At 41.5% G+C, this 12,454-nt stretch overlaps 1 pseudogene; it reads left to right on the forward strand.

Moving 5' to 3' along the window:
* The first annotated feature begins 11,551 nt into the window (after positions 1-11,551).
* On the forward strand, positions 11,552-12,205 carry LOC142433036 (phosphoglycerate mutase 1-like; annotated as a pseudogene).
* Positions 12,206-12,454: the final 249 nt, after the last annotated feature.

Below are 12,454 nucleotides of genomic sequence, written 5' to 3' on the forward strand. Positions count from 1 at the left end.
TTTTGGATGCTGTCCATTTATTTTTTGGTCTTGTTACTTGTGCTTTTGTTGTCCTGACTAAAAATCCATTACGTAAAACAAGGTCCAAAATCTTTATGTTTTCTTCCAATAGTTTTACAAATATTTTATATTTAGGTCATTTATCCAGGTTGAGTTAATTTTTGTAAGTATGGTGTCAGGTATGGATCCAGGTTCCATTTTTCACACGCAGAAATCGAAGTGTCCTAGCAACACTTATTGACTAGATTGTTCTTTTTCCATTGAAAAACTTTGGTTCCCTTTTAAAGGAGTAAGTTAGCCATAGGTGTGTGGATTTTTTTCCCCTGGATTCTCAATTCTATACCATATGCCAAATCCTTAGACTTGTTCTACACTGTTTTGATGACTGTACTTTGTCATATATTTTAGAATTGGGAATTGTGAGTTCTGTTTTGTTCTTTCTTAAATATTGTTTTGGTTGCTTAGGGCTCTTTGCTACTCCATATCAATTGAGGATAAGGTTTTTCATCCTGCAAAACAGGCTGTTAGAATTTTTAAAGGAATAACAGTATGTTTATAGATTTCTTTAGGTAGAATTGATATTTTAACAATCCATGAACATGGAATATTTTTCATTTATTTGTATTTCCTTTCATTTCCCTCATCAGTATTTTATATGTATTTAATTACTATGATTTGGCTATGAAGCATCCTGAGTGATGTAAGCAGTTCCAAGGAAGCTATTGAAAGGTTAGTGTTATGGCAGTTTAACATAATGAAGTATTCTTGTATTGAGGGACTACTTGAGTGGAGGCCCAATGTCCATCTGCTACATTAATACTAAACCTATAAATATATGCACATAGATCTATTTCCCCATCATCATATATAACCATATTTACATTGGTGCTTACCTTCCCAACATGATCACTGAATAAAAAGTGGGTACATAAGCAGATGTGGTTAAGAAAGCTGATGGTGCCTGTCTATCAAAAGATATAGTGTCTGGGGTCTTAAAGACTTGAATATACACAAGCGGCCATCTAGCTGAGAAGCAACAAAGCCCACCTGGAGGAAGCACACCAGCCTGTGTGATCACAAGGTGTAGAAGTGATCAGATATCAAGTATCAAAAACAAAAAATCATAACATTGTGAATGAGGGGAAGTGTGGAGTGGGGACCCAAAGCCCAACTGCAGGCAACTGGACATCTCCTTACAGAAGGGTCATGGGGAGGAGATGAGCCAGTCAGGGTGCAGTGTAGCAACGATGAAACACACAACTTTCCTCTAGTTCTTAAATGCTTCCTCACCCCTGCTATCATGATCCCAATTCTACCTTACAAATCTGGCTAGACCATAGGATGTACACTGGTACAGATAGGACCCAGGAACACAGGGAATCTAGGACAGATGAACCCCTCAGGACCAGTGGTGAGAGTGGCGATACCAGGAGGGTGGTCGGATGGTGGGATCAAAAGGGTGAACCGATTACAAGCATCTACATATAACCCCCTTCCTGAGGGACAGACAACAGAAAAGTGGGTGAAAGGAGATATCAAAGAGTGTAAGATATGACAAAATAATAATAATTAATAAATTATCGAGGGAGGGATAAAATGAGGAGCTGATACCAACTGCTCAAGTAGAAAGCAAATGTTTTGAGAATGATGATAGCAACAAATGTACGAATGTGCTTGACACAATGGATATATGTATGGATTGTAATAATAGTTGTACAAGCTCCCAATGCAATGATTTTTTTTTAAAAGACGAAAGGTTAGTGCTTTGAACTTACCTAGGGCCTTTCTACTCCTGTAAACTGTTAGTTTCAGAAACCCATAGGAGGTCACTATGAGTCAGCGTTGACTCAATATCAGGGAGTTGTGTGGCTATGCAGAAGAACTGCTGGTGCACAGGTTCTGGCAAGATTACAGCAAAGGCAGTCCACTGGAGCAGATCTACTCTGTAGAGCATGGGGTCACCATGAGTTTGGAGGCTGATTTGATGGCAGGTAATAACAGTAGCATGCTTTGGAACGTGCTTTCTAATAAAAAAATAAACTGCAAAAGAAATGTCAAAACACAGTGAAAACATAACTGCACCATTTGTAATGTTAAAATGCCACTTTTAAAACTGTTGTATTGACAGTTATTAAGAAGCCTGAGAGAAATAGTGGATTATGCTAAGGGAAAATCAGAAGTTCAAGTCTACCAGCCCTTCCATAGGAGAAAAAGGAGGCTTGCTGTTTCTGTAAAGACTTGTACCTTTGAAACTCTCTTGGGGAGTGCTACTCTTGCCTATTGGGCCACTATGAGGCGGAATCAACTCCATGGCAGTGAGATGGATTCTTTGCCTTGGCATTTATTGCCCCGTGGCCTTTAAAGTTGGGTTTTCTTCCCTTTTTTTTCCTTTGTGATTTTTCTGAATTTGAAATTTTTCAATATTGAGCAGATAATTACTTATTTGTAACATTTCAAATGTCATTAGCAACTTTTGGAACCAATTAAGAAAATTACATGTAATCTGATTCCAGTTTCATAATAAAACTACACTACTTCTCTTAGGTACCTCTGAGTGGTTTTTGGTTTGTCTATGAAACACCCTGCTCACAGCACCCATAAGGGTCCTGGGTGGTCCGTCGGTTTCCATGTATCTTTTTGCCTCTTATGAGGATTTCCTCTTCCTCATACTTTGGTTTTTTAATCATTTTATTAGGGGCTCATACAACTCTTATCACAATCCATACGTACATCAATTGTGTAAAGCACATTTCTACATTCATTGCCCTCATCATTCTCAAAACATTTGCTCTCCCCTTAAGTCCCTGGCATCAGCTCCTCATTTTTACCTCTCCCTCCCCGCTCCTCTCTCCCTCGTGAACCTTTGATAATCTATCAATTATTATTTTGTCATATCTTACCCTGTCTGACATCTCCCTTCACCCACTTTTCTGTTGTCCGTTCCCCAGGACGGAGGTTACATGTAGATCCTTGTAATCGGTACCCCCTTTCCAACCCACTCTCCCTCTACCCTTCCAGTATCATCACACACATCACTGGTCCTTAAGGGATCATCCATCCTGGATTCCTTGTGTTTCCAGTTCCTACCTGTACCAGTGTACATCCTGTGGTCTAGCCAGACTTGCAAGGGAGAATTGGGATCATGATAGTGGGCGGGGAAGAAGCATTTAGGAACTAGAGGAAAGTTGTATGTGTTATCGTTGCTGCATCACAACCTGACTGGGTGATCTTCTCCTTAACCCTTCTGTTAGGGGATGTCTAGTGGCCTACAAATTGTCTTTGGGTCTCCACCCCGCAATCCCCCCACTCATTCACGATGATAAGATTTTTTGTTCTGATGGTGCCTGATACCTGATCCCTTTGAAACCCCGTGATCACACAGGCTGGTGTGCTTTTTCCCTGTGGGCTTTGTTGTTTCTGAGCTGGATGGCCAGTTGTTTACCTTCAAGCCTTTAAGACCCCAGACGCTATATCTTTTGATAGGCAGGCACCATTAGCTTTCTTCACCACATTTGCTTATGCACACGTTTGTCTTCAGTGATCGTATCAGGAAGGTGGGAACCGACTGATATAATTTTTAGTTCTTTGATTTCTGATATCTTGTCCCTTCTACACCTCATGATCAGACAGGCTAGTGTGTTTCTTCCATGTGGGCTTTGATGCTTCTCAGCTAGATGGCCGCTTGTTTACCTTCAAGCCTTTAAGACCCCATCAGCTTTCTTCACCACATTTGCTTATTCACCGCGTTGTCTTCAGCGGTTGTGTTGGGAAGTTGAGCATCATAGAATGCCAATTTAAAAGAAGAAAGTAATCTTGCATTGAGGGAGTACTCGAGTGAAGGCCCAATGTCCTTCTGCTACCTTAATACTAAACCTATAAATATGTGCACATAGATCTATTTCCTCATCCTCATATATAAATATATTTGCATATATACATGTCTTTATATAGACCTCTATAAATGCCATTTCCCTCCCAGCTCTTTCCTCTATATCCTTTCACTTTCCTCCTGTCCCACCATCATGTTCCATCCCCACCAGGGTTTCAGCATTTCCTCTTGGTTACATTACCCTTGATCATGCCCTTCCAGGCCTCCCACACCCTCCTCACCACTGATTTGGATCACTTGTTGTTCCCTTGTCCCAGGGTTTGTTAACGCCACTACATTTTCCCCCACCTCCCTGTCTCCAATATTTCCCCAGAACTGTCTGTCCCATTGTTTTCTCCTCCACATTGTTCATCTAGCGTATCTTATTTACACAGACCTGGGGAAATAATAACATGCACAAAAATAAGACAGAGCAAAACCAAGCAACAATATACAAAACAACAACAACAAAATGACAAAAACAAAACACTACAAGAAAGAAAAGCTTGTAGTTAGTACAAGGATTGTTTGTTGGCCTTTAGGAGTGTTCTCAAGTCCAGTCTGTTGGGGCACCATGCCCTGGCCCCAAAGTCCACCTTGTTTCTATCTCCACAGGGAAAGAAGGATCAGACTTCAACCCAGTGCTCCAAGATGTGAATGCAACATGCCAGCGTGGAGTAGAGAATCAGTGGAGAGGATGGGTGGCTGGCCTCAATCCCAACTACTAAGTGGACACCTTCCCCTCCCCACAAAAGAATTTATTTCAAAGGATGGCATTGAATCTGCAGCTCTGGGAGAGGGACATATGTGATCGGAGCACACCAGAGCAGAGGAAGGGGGAGGAGGAGAGAGTGAAGCACATCCTGGCCCACCAGGCTTTGAGGATACTGTTTCCGATTAGAGCAGACAGTCCACAGTGAGGACCACATGGCCGGCCCCACTATGAGATATGACGTCCTTCACTGACCCATAGCCCTACGGGGGACAACACTGGAGACACAGTGTGGGAATTGCACCCGATCTGATCCCGCCATACCGAGGCAAAACACTAAGGGGGTGCAACAGAACAACAAGGGAATGGAGCGGCGAGGTCCCCAGGGAATGCTGAAGGTGGACTTTGGGGCCGGGGAGTGGTGTCCCCATCCTTTGTAAGGTGAGTTTAAATGGGCAACACCTTTCTTTTGTAAGATGAAATGTTATGGAAGCAGATGAGATATAACTATACAAAGAAAGCGTTTTTCTTGTGATAGAGTGAAGTTAAAATCTTTGGCCAGATTCAGTAAATGTGGGTCTCTAAAAATTAATCTATATAATTAGGTGTAAGCAAGAAAATGGACAGACTTGGAAAAACAATTATGCAAATGAAAAGGCTTCTCTCCAGATTGTTCCCTAAATGTCTGGCTTCCCTTGAAAGGAAATGAAAGTAGGTGGAGTCAGTAGAACGGATTTACTACATGCACGCGTAGTGTCAGAAAGATCGATGGCATTACAATCACTTGTGCATCTCGAAGAAAAGACCTTGGCTCTTTATCAAAGGAATGTACACATTCATGTTTTACAATAATTGAGTGTCCTTTTATATTACGGGGTTTACCTAACTTTTTTGAATAATGGCATGAACCAACAAGCCATCTTCTCTATTTGCGGAGTTCAAAAGACTGGGAGGAAATGTTGTTCTTAGGTGTTGTTGAGTTGGTTCTGATGCATAATGACCCTGAGTACAAGAGAATGCAGCGCCATCCGCACCGTTGTTCCCGAGCCCTCTGTGTTGGCCCAGGTACCAGTCTATCTCCTCAGGGGGTCTTCCTCTTTTCTCTGCTCAAGCAAGATGATCATGGGAGAAAGACAAGGAGGCTTTCTACTCCTGCCAAGAATTACAGTGTTGGAAACCCACAGAGGCAGTTTTACTCTGTCCTGTGCAGTCGCTGCGAGTCGGCATTGACTTAATGGCAGTGAGTTTGTTTTGAGTTTTTTTTTGAAGCATGGTGATTTCCTCCCTTGTTCATAAGAGGATGTGGAACAAGGGAAGAAATATAAATAATTATTTTTTTAAATTCAGAGTATGAATCCTGGCTGATGTATGGTTATTTTTATTTTATATAATTTTGCATATTTCATGTTTTATATAATAATCACATATAATTTTAAAAGTTATCTAAAACACTTTGTGAATATGAGTAAAAGCAGTCAGACTATGGGGTCACTATTCAGTATTTACCTCAAGAACCTTTCTATTATTCTGACAATTGTAATGGTTGAACTAGCTTTGAAATTAATGTGCTGCTCTGGTGTAACTGCATTAATATCCCAGCAGGTTTTGAGTTTGTGGGTTTGTCTCTTTGCCATAAGGAAATAGCTGCTTAGAGTTCCTTTCTGTTGTCTATATGATGTGTTATGGGTCCTAGAGAATTTTATGTCTGCTTATAAGTATGGCAAACATGTCCTGCTTGTTGTATATATGAATTTGTTGGGAGATATTTGTAATGCCGGGTTTCTGCACCGCCTGCAAATCCACCCTTTCCTTTTGGGCTGAGGATAGTGTGTTTCAACACTTAAGTAATCTCCCATAAAATATCAGAAATATCTAACAGGAGAATGAAGTACACTCTAGTAAAATGTATTGAGGGTAATTATGTCAGTGTACTACAGAAACTGAGTTTGAGAGAGAAAAGAGCAAAAATCTTACAAGATGCTTGTGCCAAGGGAAATAGAAAATGTCAAATTTTAGTATAGACAGAAAATTTGGAATGAAGTGATCAAAAGCTTTAACAACCAATAGGCACAACTTTTAAAAATCTAGTTGCTTCCAATAAAAATACCAGGCTGTGTCAGAATAAAGTGTGGATGTAACTTTTCCCCAGTTGCCTTACCCTCAACTGGCTTGTCCTAGTCAGTCCCCTTTGGCTATCACCATGCACTCTAATATGCTGTTGTTGAAAGCAAACGTTGGTGTCCCAACTTCAGTTCATACACATCTTTGAGTCCTTCTTATGTATCAAGCTGGACACTGAATTTTGGAATCTATGGATAGAACAGAGGTCGACAGACTTTTCAGAAGGAAGAGCCAATCTTGTCCCTCACACCAATTGAAACATTACAAAGAGCCATAAATAGATATTTACAAACAAACTCACCATTTTCTAAATAGTATCCTTTAAATTAAAAAAAAATTACTTCAGAGTCACATGTACGTGCCCAAAGAGCCTCGTATAGCTCTGGAGCCAAAGTTTGCTGATCCCTAGCCCACAGAGAACACTCACACACCCAAATCCTGCCAAGACCAGACCACCTGTCATAGGTAATTAAGGATAAAGGACTGCCAGAGAGTGTCTTACTTACCAAGTACTGCTAATAACAGAAACACCACAAGTAAATGACCAACAGGAATTTATTTTCTCATGATCTAGGTGGCTAGAAATCCAAATTTCTGGGCACTGGTTCTAGGGGAAGGATTCTTTCTGGTGGCTCGGTTCGACGAGAATGTCTTGATTCGTTAGCTTCTTTTATTCTTTGGCTCCTACGTGCACTAGGTGATTAGACGAGATGCCCTTCAAGGTCCTCTTCCTGTGCCACAAATCTGTGTCTCTATGATCTAACTGTGGAGAATGGTGTACTAAACAGAGAATTCATTCCCAGCTCGATAGTGAAGCAATGTTAAGGTCACTTAGGACAACCAGGCTTGGTGGCCTTGTCTATTTTTCTATTAGATTCTGTGTGAAATATATGCTGTCAGTCTCCGAGATTAATAGTTCTATTTTCTACTCACTGTATTTGAGAGAATTCCATTACTAAAGTAATTTGTGGGGGGAAAAAAGAAAACGAACTTTTCAAGACCTTTTCCTTGAGGCTATCAACATATACGTTCCACAAGTCCTTCACTTTCTTGCCTTGATAGGCTCCTCAGATTCTGCCCCTACAACATTGGCAGGTCAACACTGAGAAAGATGCAAGGTTTAGGTTAGATAATAGTCCCCGTTGATTACTTCAAGGAAGCACTGAGTATGTAAGACTAGATGGAAGCAGTTGCCATAATCAGTTTTTGAGCTTACAGTTTTACAATCACGTCTTTTGTGTGATGCTCACCCTAGGAAAAATGATAAAGTTAAAGTTATCACGCATTTCACTTAATGATTCCAAAGCTATAGGCAAATCAAAGGATGCATTAACAAATAGCGACTGTGCACACACTGTGCTCCAGGAAATATGTCCATATTGTGGATACAGGGGGAGATAAGGCATGGTGCCGACACTCAAGGAACTTACAGTCAAATGGAAGGAAGAAACAAATTATAAAAGAGAGCTGGGGAATTGATGTTATGTTGGAGGAGACATTCAGGATGCGTGTGGGATCATAAATAAGGGCACAGAACTGAGCCTGTGTATGGAGAGCTGGAACCGGGAGTGGGGGGAGCAGGATAATTGATTTACAGTGTTTTCTTTTCCAATTTAGATGTTATTTTTCTCATGTGATCTGTCAATGCTATGCTTGCCCTGCACTTATTTGTCCTTAGAGCATATGACTCACCTCTTGGTTCAGCCAGCAAGAGATTCGAGCACAGGCTGTTTGAGCAGGTAGGTTTTGTTTTTGTTTTCTTCGCCTTCTGCTTCCCCTCTACTGATGATATGACCACCCTGTCCCCAGCTCCCCTCATGTTGGTCTACTCGGGCTTCACGAACACAACTCTTTTCTTGGTCCTTCCTGCCTTACAGATGCGAATGACTTCCTCATTTTGCTAATCAATGGCTACTCCAACTGCCTCCCACCCCACCCCTCAGGTTGTTAGTAACCAATGCTGATGCTCCACTCTTCATATAATCCAGCTTCTCTGGTGATTTGCTCAGCAAGTGTGGTGAGAGAATACAACCCTGATGCCCACTTTTCCTGATTTTAAACTATATGATATTCCCTTATGTTTTGCCCAGCTGCCTTAGTTTTTTCAATTGTGGCAAAAATATATGCAACACACACTCTCCAATTCAATAACTTCTACATCCATAATTCAGGGCCATTGATTGTACTCTTCGTGTTGTGCAATTATTGATATCCTTTTCCAAATTATTCCACCACCATTAACAGAAATTCCACGCCTCCTAAGCAAATATACTTCCTTCTTTACTCATGGTAATCAGTGGTTAAATTTGGTTTCTTTTTTTAATAGTAATTATCTTGATATGATATTCACATATCATACACTTCCATAGTAAAACCACTTTTCTTTAAATTAAAAGGTCATAAAAAATTTTAAAGATCATTTTATTGGAAGCTCTTACAGCACTTATAACAATCCATATATCAATTGTATCAAGCATATTTGTACATATGCTGCCATCATTATTCACGAAACATTTATTTTCTATTGAGCCCTTGTGATCAGCTCCTGTTTTTGCCCTCCCTTTCCCCCTCATGACCCCTTCATAAATTGTAAGTTATTATTTTTTTCATATCTTGCACCATCTGCTGTCTCCTTTCCCCCATAGTTTCTGTTGTTTGTCCCCCTGGAGGGGTGTGTGTGTGTGTGTGGTTATGTGTCGATCATTGTGATCGTAACCGCTCTTAAAAAGAGTTTTATTCTAATATACATCATCTTTCCTGATTTTCAACTGTGCAGTATTCCCTTGTTCTGTTCCAGTGATTTTGTCTTGGTCTATGTAAAGGTTCTGCATGAGCATAATTAAATATTCTGGAATTCCCATTCTTTGGAATTTTATCCATAGTTGGTTAGTATGCATACAGTCCAATATTTTGTATAGTCATAAAGCTCAAGTAAACATACAAAAACAGTTGTATATATACATCAGCACAATCAATTCTAATGCTCCTTCCCCCCTCCTGCATTCATGTTTGTCCCCCAATTCTCTTCACCCACTCCCATCCAGGATGCATCATTACATCAGTTATTGTCTCTATGCATTCATTCATTCCTACGCTTAATAACCTGGGAAACCTAATGAAATAATAAAAAATGAAAGTAATAACAATATTTTACAGATAAAATTAAAAAATAGAGAGTAAGAAAGAAAAGTCAACCAACTTTCTAAAAAAAGCCAGAGAAGAAATTTCTTTCATGGAACAAGTGGGGAATATTTTAGCCTAGAGGAAATTCAGTTGGGTCATAAGGGAGGTCAACTGACCAAGTATCATATTAAACCAGCATAATCAAGTTTACAATAATTTCTGTCTGCTAGTAAAACTTCTTGAGTCCTTGCCTATGGCTTGAGGGGATCTGCCAGAGGCTTAAACCTCCCTCATCTGCCTCTTCCCCAGTAGCACAATACAGTGTCCTGAAATTCTCAGTAAGGTTATCCCAAGCTTTTTATGGTCCACACAGATTATGGTCCACACTGATTTTGCATAGTCAATGAAACAAAAGTACATATCTGTCTGGTATTCTCTGTTTTGAGCCAAGATCTATGTGACATCAGCAGTGACATCCCTCGTTTCACATCCTCTCCTGAATCCAGCCTGAACGTCTGGCAGCTCCCTGTCCATGTACTGTTCCAACTGTTGTTGGATGGTCTTCAGTGACATTCCACTTGTGTGCGATATGAAAGATACCGTTCTATATTTTGAGCATTCTGTTGCATCATCTTTCTTTGGAATGGACACAAATATGGATCTCTTTCAATCAGATATGTTAGGAAACCAAAAAGATCAACTTTATCTTAGTAATTCAAGAAGCTAGGGGCATGAATAGCATATCCCATGGGAAGAATTAGAAGGTATAAATAATGAAGATAAATGTAAACACAATGAAATAGAAAAGAGTATGGTCAAATAGTACATTTGTGTCAGGTAGAACTTACTTAATAAGATTGTCAAGGGCTGATATATTTTGGAAATGTTGATAACCAGACCTTTCTTTCCAGGCACTTCTCATGGAGTGGAACCCTCAAGCTACCGCTGAAAATGATGTGTATTCCGCCCAGCGGCTCCCCCAGAACATAAAATCTCCCATTGCCCGGCAACAACCAATACTGCAGTGAAAACAGGTGATATCAGGGTAACTTGTACTTTACAAACAACTAAACTTTAGCCACAAAAGGGACAGAATAAGGCATCACAATGCATACACCATAGTTTAATACCAATCCAGTGAACTAAAAAAAAAAATAAACATATAAAGCTGGTAAATGTGAAAACGAACTAGATATTTGATTTTAACAATATATATTTTTTTAAAAAATAGACAGTATTTGGTTTATACTCTCAAGACTAGCATGGGGGGTGAGCAACTTCTGATGGGAATGTGCACAGACTAAGGCTAGAATCAGCAGACTAAATAATTCAGCTGTGCCACAATGCATTTAAAAGAGCTTTAATTCTTTAGTGCAGCTCATCCACATCTTCCAGTACCTTCTGTTTAACAGGGTGAAGTCTGGAGTAGGTCATTTTTGACCAGGAGGCCTGATGGGGTCGTGGTAATGCTTTGGGCTGCCATCTGCATCGTCAGCAGTATGGGACCTGTAGCTCCGCAGGAGTTACACTCTTGGAAACAAACCCACGGGGGTTCGTTGTGAGTCAGCATTGACTCCACAGCAGTGAGTTTGTTTCCTTTAATTTTCTTTAATAATCTGAGATGAGTATCATTCGAAACCACCAGCTGCTTCACATGTAAATTTAGTTACAGCCTTCTCCTGAATCTTTGTGAACCCCAGCCATGGCCGTATCATGAATCTATAGTCATGGCTGTCTACCAGCTAGTGATGATCAGCCACAGCCAGAGCACCTGGAACCTGACGAACCGCTTCGGTGGCTGGTACCATACCGACCTGAGGCCAGCAGGGCATGAGGAAGCAAAGTGCTGTGGGCAGGCGCTGTGTGTTTCTGGCTACGAGTTTGGTATCTGCTTCATCTCGGGGCATGAAGAGAGCCATCCAGACCCTCTGTGGGGTGCTGGATGCCATCGACCAGATGTGGCTGCAGGTAGTGCAGCCCTGGTCAAGATTTGGAGCCACTTCCAGTGCCCATGGAAGATCACTGCTTCTACAGCTACAGCAGCAAGCATTGCAGATATGCAGACCTCACCAAAGAACCGCTGCCCTCCCGTGAGAGGCTGAAGGCTATTGCCAGAGCCCTGCCCTTCTGGAACTAATAGATGGTTCCTCAGATCCAGGAAGGGAAACAGGTCCTGGTTGCAGTCCATGGCAACAGCCTCCGGGACACTGGCAGACATCTGGAGGGGCTCTCTGAAGAGGCCATCATGGAGCTGAACCTGCTTCTCGTCTATGAATTGGACACGAACTTGAAGGCTATTAAGGTCATATAGTTCCTGGGGACAAGGAGACCATGTGGAAGCCATGGAAGCCAGGGCCATTCAGGGCAAGGGCAAGAAGTGAAGGCAAACCAGCTGACTGCTGTCCCAGGGATGCCCACTCTCCCCCCTGCCACCCCATTCCTCGGCACTGTTCCCCTGCAAATGTCACACTGACCACACTTTACTTAGCGGCGGATAGGGGACCAGTGGCTCCCATTTCAGGTGTCTCGTCCCCCGAACCCTCTCCCTTCGTACAGTCTGGTCCAGAAGGGCACCTCCGGGGCATGCATGCTCCTCGGTTCAGGGCCAGGGGAAGACTTGTCTCTGTTCC

Source organism: Tenrec ecaudatus, chromosome X (genome assembly GCF_050624435.1).
Source record: "Tenrec ecaudatus isolate mTenEca1 chromosome X, mTenEca1.hap1, whole genome shotgun sequence".
NCBI classification, from domain to species: Eukaryota; Metazoa; Chordata; class Mammalia; order Afrosoricida; family Tenrecidae; genus Tenrec; species Tenrec ecaudatus.